General features: G+C 40.2%; 1 protein-coding gene across 10 annotated transcripts in view; it reads right to left on the minus strand.

The window, feature by feature from the left end:
• Nucleotides 1-15,779, minus strand: part of trip12 (thyroid hormone receptor interactor 12) — a 150,400-nt gene that overhangs the window by 108,793 nt on the left and 25,828 nt on the right. The gene's annotated exons all lie outside the window — the stretch shown is intronic.

Raw genomic sequence — 15,779 nt, forward strand, 5'->3', positions numbered from 1 at the left:
TGGAAAAACTCAGCAGGTCTGGCAGCATCGGCGGAGAAGAACAGAGTTGACGTTTCGAGTCCTCATGACCCTTCGACAGAACTGTTCGACAGATTCTGTCGAAGGGTCATGAGGACTCGAAACATCAACTCTTTTCTTCTCCGCCGATGCTGCTAGACCTGCTGAGTTTTTCCAGGTAATTCTGTTTTTGTTTTGGATTTCTAGCATCCGCAGTTTTTTTTTGTTTTTATTTCTAATGTCAGTTTGGTACAACTGGCAGGTTTCTTGTCCAAGTCAGAAGGTTGCCGATTCAAGCCTCAGTCCAAGACTTGAGCACAGTCTAGGTTTATACTCGGAGGCAAAGTCTTTGGAGAAACATTATTGAGACCCCATTTAGCTGCTCAGGCAGATAACATACGTACCACCATGAGAGCACAGGAATTTTCCCAGTGTCCAGTTTAATACTAATCCTTGAAATCAACATCAAAACAGCTCTTCAAGAAACTTAAATTTGATTTCAATTTTGAGTGCAAAAGTATCCATCATCTTGACTAGTCCTTCATTATAAGCATTTGACTTTGCTCCTTTACAGTCTAAAAGTATACTTGACTGTGAAAAACTTCCATTTGAAATTAACCCAAAAGAAAAGCAGTTATACATCAGCAAATATATTTTTCCTGCTCAAGCAGAGTGACAAATGAGTTACTATTTTAGGCAAGAACAACCCTGAATGTCAAACATAACTCATCATGGTCAACCACTAGGTATGAAAATTGCTTGCTGTGCATAGAGCAAAAAAGTGTTTTCAGACAATTCAATAAACCACACATTTGATTGGGTTTGATGCGAGTTAGCAGCACTTAGATCTGGTCATAGTAACTGAGCAACTATTTGTTTTCAACTTGAAGAACTCAACACATGTTGAGTGAGGAATTCACCATGTGTTAACTCAAGTTTTCCCATAAGGGATGATGGCAAGCTATAGCCATCTCTTCAATTGTTGCTACATGTCAAGTGGTAGAATCTCTCACCCTGAAGTGTTAGCAAAGAAAATCTGTCCTTTGGCATTATATAATTTCAGAGCAAATGCATATTAGCATGTTAACGGTATCTGCTACATGAGTGTAAAACTGCTCAAATATCAAATGAACAAAACTACCTGCAGTAATAGAAACTGCAAATAAGAAAACAGAGGAAACTGCCTGATTCGTTGCGCAGCTACAGTAGGCAAAGAATAGCTTGAATCCAGTTAGTTATCTTTACAATGAGGGGAAAATAGAACACACTTGTACACAAATAGTCAATGCAAGGAGTTGCTTTGCATGCCACAAGGATAACTGACTGTCTCGTTGCAAAATATGCAATCTCCAGATTAAACACATTAACCCATAGATCAGAAAAGATACTCCTGAAATTTATTTTAAATCGCTGCTAAGGCAATCAACCATGATATCCTACACATCTACAATTCTATTAAGTATACTTTCAAGGATAGAAGTGAGCATCAGCTCCTCTTTCCTATGCTTTATATAACAAGTGCTGATGAACCAGGCAATCAGATACAGATTTTTCCCAGAGGGCTAACCATACTGTTAAGCTCAAGTTTGTTTAAAGTCACATGATTGCCTCATTATTGGGGATGGGATGCAAAGTAGTAAGATGTTCCCACTGTCTTGCAAATGTTGGAAATTATCATTTAAGCCACTGGTTTTCCTTTGCTGTCGAGTCATGCAAACCGGACAAGCAGCGCACAATTGCTCCATGACCTGTAAGAGAGCACTGCTATCCAACCTAGGTGCTATAGAGATGATAATGAAGTCAAGTTTTCTGGTTCTCTAGTATGAAAACGTGGAATCTTCACCCTACAGAGCATATATCCTATACTGGTTTGAGTTGGATTCTGGCCACCAGAGGAGGAAATGAGATTCTTGATAATTCTTTTAACCTGCTTCAATTTTACAGTACCTTCATACCCTTTGTTAGGCAGCTGGGTATATCCCTATATATTTTTCTTCAAAAGTATCACCCATCTGAGAGGATAGCAACCATTAAACAACTACTTTCTGATATTCCAAATGGCTACCAAGGAAATCAGAGAACACACTGAGACTCAAACACATTTGAAGCAATAATCCAATTCCTTTATAGAAGTTTGAAGTACGGGAGAATGTACTATGAACTCAAGAGTGTATGAGAAAGTGCAGGGAATGGGACTAATTGGATAGTTTAGAGCCAGGATAGGCATGTAGGGTGAATATCTTCTGTGCAGTAAAGTTCCATGATTCACTGTGACACTACACAGCTTGGATGAGAGCCAAGGTAATAAATAAATAAATACTGGGCCAATTGAAACTTTCAAGACCAATTTTTGCTGGGTAAGACCATCAATCGACATGGAGCAAAGGTGAATCAATGGAGTCGATATACATCTTGCATTAATTAAATTGATACATATACAGCCTTAAGAGGAGTCCCAGAGGTTGAGCTCAAGGACCTGAATGTTCATGTTGCTATTTAAAAAAGGTCCTGTCATGAGAAGAGAGGAGGAAGAAATGTCAAACAACAGACTTGTACACATCACGTTTGGTTACGGCACAATAGTTTTGTGAATGTTGTCCTCAGAAATTACATTAAAAGTTCACAATAGCCATGAATACCAGTCATTTTGGTCATCTGAGTTCATCCAGAATTATCTTAAAATAATGATTTTTTAATAAAATAATGGCTTTTGCCTCTTTTACTTGCAAGAACTTCTGGTCATGTATTTACCACTGAGGAGTCTCCTAATATAAATGACATTTGTCATTTACTAGTTTGAACTTCTCTCTTGTCCTACTCTTGCCATCTAACTTCAAAGTAATTCTCCAGACTTACCTTTACCTTACAAACCTCGTATGCACCTACAATCCTTCAGATGTCTTAGACCAATTTTCTTGCATTTTTCCTTGATAGAGCCCTCGACTTAAAAGGTCTGAGTTAAGACTGATTTTTAAAACCCTCCACAATCGGCAGCCATGCCTTCAGCTGCTAAGGCCCTAAACTCTGGAATTCCCTTCACCGCTTTCCTCCAAGAGGCTCCTTAAAATCAACCTCTGGCCAAGCTTCTGGTCATCTGCAGGCATGCCAACCCCACCATCTCAAATCAAGAGAAAAGCTCAAAATCTAGAGACTTAATGTAATAAGTCTTCCCCTCCTCCCCTCTTAAAAAAAAACTAAGATTGATAGTTGGTTTATTAGTACTGATTAGGGGCTTAATCTTTAAATAGGTCAAGAGTTTTTAAAACAATCTTACCTGCTAGCCCTGCATGTCTTAAAGGAAGTTGCACCCTCCCACCAGTCACTATTGGCTGAAACAGCTGTCTCCTTAAAGGATGACACCTAACTCACATTTCGTTGCAGCAACCACATAGAGGCGTGACTAAGATTGGCGTTTCAGCGGATTAATCAATATAGTAAAAGAACAAAGTTGAGTTTTATCATGTGATGAATGAGGTTAAATTTTCATTACAAATTCTATCTAGGTAAATTCCCAGAGTTGGCAAGAGTGTAATTGTGCATTACCTCAGAAGGCCATGTATACCAGTCTAGTGTCTCTGATTTGTGGACTTAGTAAATTAGGCAGGCTTCTGAGGTATATTCCATTTTGAATGACAATTCTACCGTCAAAAACCTTAAAACTGGGTGTGATATGCTTATGCTCATTCACCAAATCATTCGTCAGTACTGCTGAAGTACTCCAGAAAAAGGAACCAAGCCAGTCTTACCCTGCATGCAACTCCAGTCCCACATTAAAAGTCATAGATGTAATGCCCTCAAGGCAACTAAGTATGAGGAATACTAGCAAAATAATTTAACACTAATTTTGCCTGAAATTTATAGCAAAGTAAAAGCAAGGATGACCAATACATTCAGTAAAAGGCAGTTTTTCAAGATTCCCCCACTAGTCTTGTGTTTAGGCCCAGAATGGAAATGCTTATGTTACTGTTACTTAAGTATTCTTGGTGAGTTTGCCCGAGTACAGTAAACAGCTGACATCACCAAGAACAAAGTACTTATGTACATTTCAGAAACTCAAGGGAGGATTTTCACATACATCCAAAAATACCAAGGGTATTATGTAATATTTACATCACAGGATGCCATTTTCAGTTGCAGTGTTCAGGGCCTATTCTATTCTCTCAATGTTCCAATATTCATATTCCCACTCTTAGTTTCACATCAACTCATGACCTATTTGTCTAACCCTACCCTTCATTACTCTGAACACATCTTCTGCTCCTTTTAAACTCCTTATCCCTTGCTTCATCCATTTTGCCACTACTCACTTGTTCAACCCTCTAGAAACCTCTGTCCAGCTCCTTCCCCTTGCTACAACCAGTTCTGTCGTTAGAAACCTGCTCAAAAGCTATCCAAAAATGTTCTCTCCCATCTTCCCCAGACTGTGCACTCCCCATCCTTTTCCTCCTCCTTGTAAAGTGCTCATCACTAAATAAAAATATTCAGTAATGTAGATGCTGTAATCATTTTAAGGTGGCCCAAGTTACAAGCTGTGAAATCACCTCTGTGCATGTAACTCTTTCGAGTACAAACCTGTTTCCATCTGTTTCAGATGAAGTTAGATTGTTTCATAGTTTTGCCATTGTGAGATTTGAACTCTTGATCTTGGGGTTACAAACCCAGTACCATAACCACTTGGCTATTTAGGCCAAGCTTCTGTGCATGTAAAGAGAAGGCTCTCCAAGGCTTCCTGAATTGGGTAACAGGTGTGCTTCACTGAGGCAGTCAAGTGGCTGCTGGGAGCAGGGACAGGAGCAGCTGTTGCCTGGTTACAGGGCCAGAAGTGGTAGTGCCTTGGCATGGGAGGAAGGTTCACACTGTTATGCCTAATCCTGGGCCTTACTTGTATGTTCACATGTTTTAAAGAATAAAATGATACTGAAATGGAGATGGGCATTCAGCCCATTTATGTCTGTGCTGGTTCTTTGCTAGAGCTATTCAATTGGTTGTACTTTCCTGCTCTTTCTCCATTGTTCTTCTAATGTTCCTCACTCACCCCCTTCAAGTATTTATCAATTCCCTTTTGAAAGCTACGGCCGAATCTGCTTCCACGAATCTTTCAAGCAGTGCATTCCGGAAAACTAAATTCTTTTTTCTTATTGCCCATCACCTTAAATCTGTGCCCTCTGTTTACTGACCCTTCAGCCACTGGTAACTGTTTCTCCTTAACTACACAATCAAAACCATTCATGATTTTAAACACACCTTTAGTTACAATTACAACCAAACTAATCCAAAGTGAGTTTGAACTCATCCCCTACATTCCACAGGCATGACTGACATATGGGCAGTTTTGGAAATTGTGAACTTTGTTTTTGAGATCTGGTGATGAACCACCCCCAACCAGGATTTCAGAATCTTCAAGACCAGCAGCAGAGAGCAGCATTGCACTCAGGGGAGGTCAGACAAGAGATTTGTTTCCACCAACAAAAACCAATTTAATCCTCCCTGTCCAGAAACTCCAGGGCCACCAACAAGCACTCCAGCTTCATCTGGAGGAAGTTGGGCCACAAGTGTCACTTTCTATACATCATCTGAATCAGCTGCAGCCTATCACTCAGTTCCTTCAGCAGGTCTCTAATCTCTTTGTTAACACACTTGAGATGTACACTGCACCAATGTTAGAACCTGTTCTGCTGGATCTTCTGAGGCACTCTAATGGCAGGTCCTCCTCAGTGGTCAGTTTCTTATTGTCTTCCTGTTAGCAAAGAGTCCTTGATCCTCCACAAAGATCATTGGTTGTGGCGTTTGCCCGGGTGGGGGGGGGGCGCTCTCAATTTCTTCAAAACTTTGAGAATGCACCGGTCTTGGTGCCACGAGTTAAAAGTCTGGGCTCAGCACCACCCAATACAGAGTGCTGGGTCACCCATTCCATACCCAGGATAAAGCTGCTCTCCTCTGGCTCAGAGTTTACTACAGATCTGTGTTGGTCATTCAGTTTCATCCCTTCAAGCTCTGTTAGGGCAATAAAGACTTCTAGCCACTGCTGATCTTTTGTATGTGGTTAACAAGATAATTCATGCAGGGCAGAGATATAGGTACATTTACAAGAATGCCTGTGAAAAATATTGAGGTTTCAGCAAGTCGATTGAGAGATCATGAGTGAGGCTTAATTCTACTTAGAAAGCATGCCTCGCAATGAATTTGTGTGCGCATTTGGCCTAGTATCTCATGTGGTTGTCAAATTTGTTTGATAACTCATGTAAAGCCCCTTGGGATGTTTTATTGCTCTAAAGATGCTATAAGAATGAAAGTTGCTGCTGTAGGGATCAGTCTGTCTTTCTTTTGCACCAATACTTGTGCCTCAGTGATCAGAAAAAGGCAATCCTGGTTGAAGGAGCATGAGGAAATTTAATTATATTCTTTTATTGTGGTGATTAGTTGAATATTCTACTGGTTTGCTGATTGCCATTCTGGACCCGTTAAGTCATCTACCAGAATTTCTAGGTTTTTTCAACAATTTCTTATCCAGTTAAAAACCATTAGGAGTGCGTGTACTGGTCATTTTCTTTTTTGTGTAATAACCATTAATGTGCTAGCATAAAATTTCATCTATCTAGCTCATTCCACAGTTTGAGCTACCCCGTCCCACTCCACAGTCCTTATTTTTAATCATTCGCGAAAACTAAATACAAACTGTTGAGATTTCAAGTATAAGACACTCGTACAAGAAAGAAACAGCACTGGTCTACATAGCAGTTCCTTGGGCACCCCTGTCACCTAAATATGAACTTCTCTAAATACCCATTTCTCTCTACCGTTCAGCTAACTTCTCAAACACACCCAAGATTTACACTGAATCTCCAGTCTTGTGCGTGTGCAACTTAATCAAAATGCCTTCTGGATACATATATTGGGCTTGTTACAGTTCACTTGGATTTCACTCCTTCGGGTAAAGAAAGCTGGCCGTATAGGTCATTACCCTTCTGAACCCGTGATGACGGCTGTTTACTGAAGTTATTTTTCAAGTTTACACAGGGCAGAATTAAGAACGTCTGTAGTTATCCATTGGGCAGAAGCACAGAAATCCTCCCATATAACAAGACAGGGCCACTTGTCCAAATGCGTAACTGCAGACCTATTCTGCTAAATTCTGTTCCAAATAAAGTAAACTTGTCATCATGGATTAAGTGGAATATCCAGTCTGGCTTATCTTGAGTGAATGGCATTACAAATGAACTGTATTCAGCAAACCCAATATCAATTGTATCTAGAAAGTCTCCGTCTGCCCCCATTCTGTGTCTTTGCATTAAACGTATACTGCCAAAATACTCAAAATGCCAAAAGCCTCATTTGTGCACATTAAATTGCATTTGTCTGTTCATTCCAGTAACTCATGTCTTCCTGATTCTTTTTATCTTCCTCACTGGCTGCAGAGCTTCCTCATGTTGTCATCAAATTGAGATTTTTTTTTCCCCCCCTATAGCCAAGTCCAAAGTGCACACACAACAAAACTAGACCCATTACTAACCGAGGCACATTTCTAACCTTTCTGCAGTCAGAACTGTGCCACTTAGAAAGTTAGCTGATGGACATGAAACGATCTATACTACATTTCCCCTAATAACACACACTTGAATATTTCTAAAAAGCTTCAAACATAGTCAAATATCTTCTAAAATTCCATATTGCAATGAACCCAAGAAGAAAGGGAAACAAAATCCTTACCTTTTGAGAACGGATATTGGGCCCTCAGAGGCTGAGAACTATAGTTCCCAGTGAGCCCTGTGCACACGCTGGCTCTGAAAAAGGCGCACATGCACGGTTGATCCATTTCGATGTCTCCAAGCCGTTAACAGCCCCGTACACATGCAGAGCTTGTTATTTTTACAAAAATTTTAGGTTTGGAAGCCAGCATAGAAGAGGAGAGCAAATAAAAGTGACAGTGTAAAAAGAGGGTCAAGTGACACAAAAGAAAAACTCTATTCCGCAGGAAGTGCCAGAAGAGGCAGGACAGAAGCTGCAGGGAGTAGAGAAGATAAATTCAGTGCTACAAAAAATTGTGGCAATTTATATTTATATGAATGCAAATGAACTTCCCAAAGAAAGGAAGAGAATTCCCAAAACCAGGGAGTGGGACAAAAACAGGTCCTAGGAAGACAGTTAAGTCAAGGGACAACAGGAATCTGAAACAGGTCCTGTTAAGTGAAGTTAAGAGTAAGGAGCAGAGAGAAAATGCTCCAAGTTAGAGACAGAGCTGCAGGGAGCAAACTTGGAACAAAGTGGGCTTGCAAGAAGCCAGAAGATCTGAGGATATAACCAAATGTCTGCGACTCCTTACCACAGGCTTTTGGAGCAGTGGTGTCCCGCAAGGCAGAGCCAAACACCTGAGATTGTGCAAAGGGTGAAGCCCAAATGCACATGGAGATCCAGAGCATTGGAAAGAGTGTTCAAAACCTTGGGGGTGGATCCTTGTGGAAGACATCCAAGGGGAAGCATCATTTGGGAGAGAATTCCAAGGCGAGTTCTTCAAACAGAGATTAGAAGCTCTCATCAGAAAAGATAAGAGTTTCAGTGAGACTGGTTGGCTCACTGTGTGACATGCATCTGGAGGGTTGATGAGAAATCCATAGAAGCTTGGTTTTGGAGTGTGGTGTGCCCGACTGCAATTTGCCTATTGGTTTACATGAACTGCATTCTCTAATGTTCACAATAAGTAAAGATAGATTTTGTAGCTTGTGTTATCTTTACAAATTTGTATATACATCTATAAAGCTATAGATGGAGTGAAGGAATAGTGCAATATGGTTCATCTTTTCTTGTTTAATATGTTTTATTCTTCTGTTAAAAGCTCATCGGCAGACTCCTGCAACAATGTTCAGTAGCCACCCTCCATGTTTCTAAACAAAAAAATAAAAGTTAGGAGCTATCAAGCTAGGTTCCACCCTGGGATCTGACTTGTCCAGTAGTAACATCTGCTGGAATCATAATATACACTAAACTAATTGCATTTACACGATCTATCCAGTCTCACTTCAACCTTTTCCTCACTTTCTACTTGCATTGAACCACCAGAATTTCCTCATGTTCAAGCACAGGATATCTTCAGTAACAATGTTGTTATCTTAACATGCCCCATTCCCAAATCATTTTGAAATGCTTCCCAGTTCTGCCTAAAATTAAGCCACCTCTGATATAGCTATCCTGATTTCCCTCCAGTGATTTAAGCTTCCAGCTCTCCAAATTTTCTTAAAACACTGTGTATTCATATAAATCCCCACAATTTTTTGTAGCACTGAATTTCATCTTTTCTTTGGTTTCCCATTCCAGTTTTTACAAAATATATAGCCCTCACTCCTCCTACTTGTATTTTTAATCTCACAGCATGACTAATTGTTTTTCCCTCTTGCACTAATCATAATCTTAACCTTCCCAGTGTGCGGTACAGGAAGCAATTTAAAAATTGCATCCTTTGGTCTTGTTTTTCAATCTACTGTCCAGCTTCTTCAATTCCATCTGTAGTCCTTAAACATGCTTCTGTTATTGCTTCCAACACAGACCATAACATCTGGCTCCTCTTCTTCTAATTCCAAGCTTTTCCCACATGTTCAGCTGCGTCCTTTTGTCTGATATCAGGGAAGTAATATATAATCAGGATTTACAGTCACTATTGCAAAAAAAAAGGTTATCAGGACATCCCAATACCAGACTACCCACTACAACAACTCATCTCAAGTTTCTCTGGCTCACAACCAGTTTTCTAGTTTCTTGCTCAACAATTGCACGACATCACTCAGAAGCATGCTCCCCGGAGTACGTTCCAACAACAAGCGTTCCATGTACCAGAGTCTAATCTCCCACTGCTGACCCTGCAGATTATAACTACTTGTATGTGGAAAGCTAACAGGTTTTCAATAAATACTATAGTCACTAAGGAACTCAGCAACTCAAGCAAATACAGGGAAATTGAGAAAACTTTTATGTCATTGTGGGAGCATTCCAAAGAGAATGGGAAGCAAAATATAGACAAGAGAAAGCCCACAAAGTCCAGGACAGAGTCCCAGCTTCAGGGAAAATTGTAGAGAATACCAAGGCTGACTGTAATGAAAAAATTTCCAAATAATCTTGGAACAAGGTCAGAGATGATAAATAGGCCAGTCAGAAGCAAAATCTTCTTACCTTCCAACAGGGCTTTCTGATAATCACTTCCCTGAGCTGAAAACTGGTTTACAATAGAAGGATGAAGTACAACCAACCAATAGGGTGAAGTCACCCCAAGATTCTAATGAAGGACTCCAACTGATAGTATTATATCAGATCTCAATTGATAAGCAAGATAACTTTAAAATTGATAATGCTTAGGAAAGGACAGTCAAGTTGGCACGGTACACTGGATAACCTCAATCATTGAATCACCAGCCAAAAAACTTACTGGAGCAACATCATAATCTGCCAACAATTTCAACTATTGATAGAACTGAAAATGGTTATAGAAGTCAAAGATGTTCAAGTTAATTTCTCTCAACCTTCAAAAGGACGGAGAACCTGATGTAGCCCAAGTTGGCTTTGAACGATAAGCAAAAGGACCAGCCAGAACCAGGCTGCCTAACTTGCTTGGAATGCAAATTAGGTTTAGATGCCTCAGAAGACAGTGAAATAAAAATAAGTGGCTTACGTCCCAGCATTTTAAAACAGGCCCATGTTAGAGCTTCCTTGAATACTATTCTTGGCCACAGAAACAAGACTGACTATGAATTGAAACTTTAAAAGTTCGTGTGATTATAGGGTTTAACTATTATCCTTATACCTATCTGAAGATTTAAGAGCTGCTCATTGTATGCTATTAACCATTTTAATAATTGGAAGAACATCATGCTGACTGACTATGCTGTTGAAGCTAAATCAGAAAAAAATTACAAAAATGCTTATAGCAGAAAATTAGATTAACATTTTGGTTTCTCCAAAACCATTTAACTGGAAGGTATTAAAACTCACAATCCTTTTCCAGAATCTTACATGAATACAAGTGCTGCAGTTTTGCTATTTACATCATGAGGAGTAAGATCAAGAGAGAGATCAGCCAAAAATCTTCCACCAAGCACCTTCTTTAAGAAGAATGCCTTTTTACAATAGGAAAGTGCCCAAAGCAATCCCAAACCAGTGACCAAAAGTATGATTTTTGCCCCAGTAAATGGCAATCTACAGAACTACTTCCTTGCTTTCTGAACTTTACTAAATTATTGAAATATTCTTTCGGCAAGACAGCCCCTTTTAAGGGTCCTATTCACCACCACCACACCCCCCACCCCCATCCCCAAGCCAGTCTACTTGCTCCTTGCTTTTGGAATTGTGGTGAAAGAGAATGCTACCAGCATTCTGAAATCCAAACACTGGTTTAACTAAATATCACATGGAAAGTTAACATTTTATAATTAGACGTAAAATAGAGCTCTTCCCCATCACAGTGGCTACTGCAAGTTTGTTTCATGCTTTGGGAGTGGCCAAGCACCAGTGTTAATGTTGGAGGAGAATATAAGCAGAAACCATGAGTATTGATCAATGGAATGGCTGAATGACAGATGTGCAACTTTTAAACCTGGTAAGCACTAATGTTAATGTTGAGTTGGTTACTGAAGGGACAAAAAAAAAACAAACTGCTTCAGATCATACCTTTGCAAAAGGAACTAAATCAACATCGTCCAACAGAAGCATCACTGTTATGACCATTCCTCAGACGAAGTTCCCCCAATTTGTTATGATCCCGGACAAGGTACCCCAAATTGTTATGCTCCCGGATGAGAGATGAACTGGCTCCTCTTCTTTATTCAAATCCCCTCAGTTGGTTGCAACAAGGTTAATTTAAAAAGGGTCCCTTCCCTTGTGGATACCTTTTCCCAGTCCAAATGTATTTATGTTTTAAAAGGAGCTAATTTAACCAGGCTTTCTTGAGTCAAAGAATGTGAGAGATTTCGTTACTAAAACACAAGAAAAAAAAACACAACATACATACTTCTCATTTCTAATCTGTGTGCGAGTCCAGAAATGAATGTTTAAAAAATATATACGAATCAGTCTTTGGCTTGTCCATGAGAAGTAGATGGTGAAACATTGCAGCCATTAGTTGGATGATTCCTGTAAGGCTGACTTTGGCAGTTGAGCAGTTGGTTTGGAGACTCTTAGTTCTGCAGGTTAGCTGAAAGGAGTTGTCCTATTTCTTTACCGACTGTGGCTTTGCTGACTTGTGACTTGCTTCCAGCAATCGAAGAGACTTTTTACCTGCAAGTACAGGGATGCCTCGTTGATGTTCTTCAGCTGTGACCTTTACAGCACAGACTAACATCAGAACAGAACACCAAAACTAGCAGAGACCAGTGTTGCAACTGGCTTTTGACCCCATTTTTTGTGTATTCCTGGAAAAGAAAAACAAACATGTCTTTTGCCCAGAAACTTTCTTTCAACTCAGATCGAGTCCACAGTCTGGGGTATAACTCAACAGGAGATGATTTCTGCTGAGATGGTAAATCAGTCTTCATTATCTCCGCAAGCACAGGAGATTACAATTTTTGCATTGCATCTTTTCCTTTGAAGTGTCTCTGTCTGAAGTAGGCCTTGACACGCTTTTAGGTGCAACATTCTGTTCTCTCTGGACTAGTTGGTCAAGTGTAATAAACATAACCAGCAAGTGGTTACTTTACAGTCTTAGCCAGCTTTTGCTTATATGTCCTTTTTTAAAAAACACGTCTTACTTAAAAGTTCAATATGTCTGTAATTAACGCAGAGCTATGATCTGTGGTCATGACAACACCAAAAGTGGCTAAGAAAGAGCTGCAAAAATTGAAGAATTTTCAAAGACAAAAGCCAAGCACAATGAATTAATCATTGCAGACCAAAACAAATTTTGATCAAGAAAAAAATGCCACCCTTACTATTTAGGCCAGACAGAAAGAAATACACACTCTTCATGGAGTTCTTTCACTTCTAAGTGCCCAATGTAATGTCCCAGTATCTTATGAACTTTTGTCAATATTTTTTTAAAACTGGAGACAATATTAAATGGCTGCTGCAAATGATGTGACCTTTAACAATTTGAGCTTCAGACGGGCTTAAGTCTCAGGCGAATACCTAATTAAATATGGACATTCACGACCATCCAGGGAATTCACACATCCCTTTAAGGATGGATCAACAGAAAAAACTATGCAATTCCAGCTGACCTGGCTCTGTTTCATAGTGGACAAAAGCAAGCATCAAAACTCTATTAGTGCAAGACAGGATATGAAATCCCATAAACCTTCTATTGTATTAGAATAGTTTCCCTCATCCAAACTAGACTGGGTGAATCTCAAGGTATCAACAGCAACACAGGATAATCGGAATCAACATGCATGCATACCCTTTTGTTTGGAAAAAGACGACTCAACTTGTGCAAATCACATCATTTATTCTTTCATGGGATATGGCATCGCTGCCAAGGCCAGCATTTGCTGTCCATCCTTTATTGCCTTTGAACTGAGTGGCTTGCTAAGCCATTTCAGAAGGCAGGTAAAAGTCAACCACATTGCTGTGGGTTTGGAGTCACATGTAGGCCAGCCCAGGAAAGGACAGCAGATTTCCTTCATTAAAGTGCATTAGTGAACCAGATGGGTCTTTACAACAATCGATAATGGCCGTCATGGTCACCATCACTGTGACTAGCTTCACATTAAGATTTATTAACGGAATTTAAATTCCGCCAGTGGTGGGATTGAAACCCATGTCCCTAGCGCATTAGCTTGAGCCCCTGGATTAGTAGTCCAGTGACATTACCACTATGCCACCATCTCCCTTCAAGAGGGAACCATTTTGTTGTCTGCTTTTAAAATCAGCAAGAAGTTGCTTGCAGACAGAGTTCCACCAAAGGCCATTGTATCAGCTGCAAGCTATCAAGCAGCCAAGGCAATCAATAGCAATTTCTGGTAAGCGGGTAATCAAGAGAAGGGCTCCCCTAACCAATTCCAACTTCGAGTTCACCTGAGAACCAACCTCCTGGAAATTCGACAGTAAGAAATCTCTTAGCCTGCTGGGAATCCTTTGCTTTCACTCCAACTAAGCATCAACTTCAACTAAGAAACTACAAGCCTACCACAAAAGAGACAGATAATTATAAGCTGTCACAATATAATTACCTTCATCTGCAGCGTGTGTAAGAAAACGTGGAGATGAGTAAAACATTGCATTAAATTTGGGCCAAGTGTGAGATAATAAAAAACCTTAGTATTTAAACTCTCAAAAAGCTTGCTGCTGGAATTGTTTAATTGGAACAACAAGGGTAAGGAAAAACATCTCATACATACAAACACACTGCTCATGGACAGTAAGAGGAAACAAATTCCATCTGACGCCAAATAAAGGTTGTGGCTACAGGTATGCGCATGGGCCCCAGTTATGCCCATCTTTTTGTGGGGTGTGTGGAATATTCTTTGTTTCAGTCCTACTCAGGCCCTCTTCCACAACTCTTTTCCTGGTACATTGATGACTGTGTCAGTGTCACTTCATGCTCTTGCCTGGTCCAAAAAAAGTATTAATTTTGCTTCTAATTTCCACCTCCCTCTCACCTTCACATGGTCCATCTCCGACACTTCCCTTCCTTGACCTCCGTCTCCATTTCTGGTGATGTGATGAAAATTGGTAGACATTCTAAGCCCACCGGCTCCCACAGCTACCTCGACAACACCTCACACCCTGCTTCCTTTAAGGACTCCATCCCAATCTTCCAGTTTTTCCGCTCCGTTGCATCTGCTCCAATGAGGCTGCCTTCCAAAACAGCGCTTCTGACATGTCTTCCTTTCGCCTAAGCAGTCTCCTCTACTTTGGGGAGACTAAACACAGGCTGGGTGACCACGTTGCCAAACACCTTCGCTCAGTCTGCAAGTATGGCCCTGACCTTCCTGTCACTTACCATTTCAATTCACCATCTTGCTCTAATGCTCAAATTTCTGTCTCAGCCAGCTACAATGTTCCAGTGAAGCCCAATGCAAACAGGGAGAATAGCACCTCATCTTCCAATTAGGCACTCTACAGCCTTCTGGACTTAACACTGAGTTCAACAAATTTGAACAATGAGCCCTGTCCTCCATTTTGGAATTTTTATTTTCCCTCAACCGCCTCCCACCACGGGGCCTGTCTAAGTTGTTCTCATGTTTGCTTTCAGAGAGTGCTGACCCTTGTTCTGCTATAAACACATTGACTTTTATGCTACTATTGACACTGCCTTAGTCTCTGACATGACCATTACCATTCCCTTTGTCTTGTGTCCGTGAAATCTTTGTCAAATCTCTCCCAAGCTTCCGCCTATCCCTGAGATATTCTGTTTTGCTCCACCTGCTCCATTCCCTCTTGAACAGTTTAAAATCCATCACATTTCCACTTCTCTTCAGCTCTGAAGGAGTCATATGGACGCCAAACATTAACTCTATTTTTCTGTCCACAGATGATGCCAGACCTGAGTTTTTCCAGCATTTTGTTTTAATTTCAGATATTAAGTGAAGTGTTCTCATAAGAAGTGACTTAATTACAATATCAATGACATTCATTTTCTCCAAAGTCACCTTGTGTTTTCTACTATGGATGTTTTGCACATTTGTAATTTAGAGAATTACAATGAACACTAGATAATTTTACAAATTATGCACAACATTGACTTGGGAGAAGTACACCCTTCACATGAAAATGCTTGCTTTTCTCAAGGCATTCTTCAGTCAAGAACCAATTAAACCCAATGCTCGTCCACTCTAATCCACTAGATGAACTTTACTCTGCATTTC

The sequence above is a fragment of the Carcharodon carcharias genome, chromosome 2 (genome assembly GCF_017639515.1).
Source record: "Carcharodon carcharias isolate sCarCar2 chromosome 2, sCarCar2.pri, whole genome shotgun sequence".
NCBI lineage: Eukaryota > Metazoa > Chordata > Chondrichthyes > Lamniformes > Lamnidae > Carcharodon > Carcharodon carcharias.